Source organism: Harpegnathos saltator, unplaced genomic scaffold (genome assembly GCF_003227715.2).
Source record: "Harpegnathos saltator strain DR-91 unplaced genomic scaffold, Hsal_v8.6 scaffold18, whole genome shotgun sequence".
Taxonomy (NCBI): Eukaryota; Metazoa; Arthropoda; class Insecta; order Hymenoptera; family Formicidae; genus Harpegnathos; species Harpegnathos saltator.
The window spans coordinates 1,469,301-1,471,800 of NW_020229961.1; the positions used below are offsets into that span (position 1 = coordinate 1,469,301).

The 2,500-nt window shown below is 57.8% G+C and overlaps 1 protein-coding gene across 3 annotated transcripts in view; it reads left to right on the forward strand.

Moving 5' to 3' along the window:
* The window catches only part of Dnmt3 (DNA methyltransferase 3), a 146,242-nt gene that overhangs the window by 125,131 nt on the left and 18,611 nt on the right, over positions 1 to 2,500 (forward strand). The window lies entirely within an intron of this gene.

Here is a 2,500-nt window from a genome sequence, read left to right on the forward strand (position 1 = left end):
ACCGCCGGTGCTGTTTAATGTAAAGAAGCTCGTAAATATTGCAAGGACGCCTCGTTGAGTTTGGGTTCAGACGCTGCATTATTAACCGCGGTTACTGAAAATACCTCGCGGGGTCAATGTATTCCAAGGCCGCGCGCGGGCTCGCGATTATATCGACGATGTCACGAGTTTCGAATGTCAGCACCTGCGGCAGACGGGGGAGTCGCTCGTCCGCGGAAATCGCCGATCCGAGCCGGCGAGCGCCGCGCGGTTCCGCGGCGAAACCGCTCCTCGATTTATACGCTCGCTGCGCGTCTCTCGTCGCATACAAACGTCCACGAGGCGTCGTCGAGGCTCGCAGATTGCGAGTCTCCGCGAGAGGTCTCCGCACGCATCGATCCGATCGTCGTCTTTTATCACGTACGTACGCGGTCAGGTTAAAGGGCTGAGGGACGCCGAACGAAAGGTCGTCGTCGTAGTAACGCTCGCGAGAAGGAAGAGATAAATAATAAAGAGAGAAGGGACAAAAGGAGTTGCACGGAAACTGCAACTGGAACAAACCGGACGAACGAATGCCGTCGATATAGGCTACCGCCGAACGGGGAAGGTCGGTCGGTTCTTAATAGAACCTACATTTTTCTCCGTCCTGGCCGCGATGTAATCCCGGCAACATCGATAAACAATTAATACCCCGCGTCGTCGTCGCGGCGCGCGCGCGGGTCGCATTCACGGCGCGGCGCGGCGCGACGCCGCGCGCGTCGTCCGCTCGCCGTGGATCTCGCGATCGATCTCGCACTCGAACGCGCGGTTCTAAATTATTATTCCCCCGAAAGTTGATTTCCGATTCCGTTCCGCGGGACACGCCGCCGGTACCTCGTGTAACCAAAATAAACCGTGTGTCCGCGGTACCATACGTGCCCGCTTCGCGAATGAAAAAGAGAGGAAAAAAGCAAGAAAGGCCACGGGGGCCAATATCGCGGGCGGTCCAGAGCGGTCGATCGATCTTTCTCTCTCCCACTCGCTCGCTCGTTCCGCTTGCGTCTCTCTCTCCCTCCCTCCCTCGCGCGCGGCGCTCGCTCGTGCGCGCGCGCACGCGCGCGCGGCCGCTCTTTCCCGCGCCTCGCTCTTATTATTAATCGATTCAAATTATCGATCGCAGTCATCATCGCCGTGTCGCTTCGACCTGGAACGGCCCGACTTCCACCGCGCCGTCCGTCCATCCGGCAGGCAGTCCGCCTATATTCCGCCGCCTGGATGCACGACCGCCGCCGCCGCCGCCATAGTGTGCTCGACGTGACCCACACGTGTGCGTGCGCATGTACACACGCGACGAGCGCGCAGTCCCGTGTCTCTGTGTGCGCGTGCACGCGCGTATTGCACGGTGTGTACAATTCGCGCGACCACGAGCGCGAGGGTGTGTTGCGACCGTGAGAGCGAGAGCGAGAGAGAGAGAGAGAGAGAGAGAGAGAGAGAGAGAGAGAGAGAGAGAGAGAGAGAGAGAGAGCGAACGAGTGAGCGAACGAGCTCCCGGTGAGCAAGAAGGGGAGAGCGAAGAACGAGGGCTATGTGTGTGTGTATGTGTGTGTGTGTTGCGCGTGACGCGCGAGAGTGGGAGAGCGTGTGTGTGTGAGCCCGTGCGAAAGGGTGTGGGTGCATGCGGTGACCCTGCCGCTGGATGGGTGGGTGGAAGATCAGGGGCGTACCGAGGGGCGACGCGAGCGAGACGCGCATCTCGCGAGTCCGCAGCGCGCCCGCGCTCGCGCCGTATTCTTTTTACGTGGTGCGACACGATGCGAGATATTTTTGATATACGACATCTTGCGCTTCGCCCTTCGTAAACAAACGTCGCAATAGGTCCGTTCTTCGCAGCTGCGCTTTTTGCCGCACACGCCGTTTCGCACTCTGCTCTCTCTCTCTCTCCCTCCCTCTCTCTCTCTCTCTCTCTCTCTCTCGCTCGCTCGCTCGCTCTCGTGCGCGCGCACAACCGCCCACTCTCCGCCCGGCCGCTCACGTTATACCTGTCTCGTTTTAAGCACGAAAAGTGTACAAAGTGCAGGCAAACAAGAACGTATATCTCGCGTGTTTCACGAAGTTTGTTTACTTTCGGACTTCGCTTCCGTTTCCGCCAAAATACCGTCCGTTCCTCTTGCGAGTTTTTCCTTCAAATTTCATATTTATCTGTTTGAAGTTCCAATACAACAAACACTCTGTCTGCCGGGCTGTGTGCATTTGCGTCTTTTTTTATCTTATCGTTACATAATTGATCGATTGACCCGCAATAGTAAGACTCGGCGAAGGCGACGTGTCGCGAACGAACGTATCGGTTATCACGTCCTGTTATCTCCGCTTCGTACGACTGTTCCGAGCGTTCCGAGCCGGGAACGACGCGGGATTTCAGCGGAATTCCACGGCGCTTCGCGCGCTCAAACGCGCGAAACGCTGAATATCACGGAAATTTCGTCGAACACGCCGGGCAGATTTCCGAAACGCGGTCTTCAGAAAGCCGAGGCGAGGAGATTCT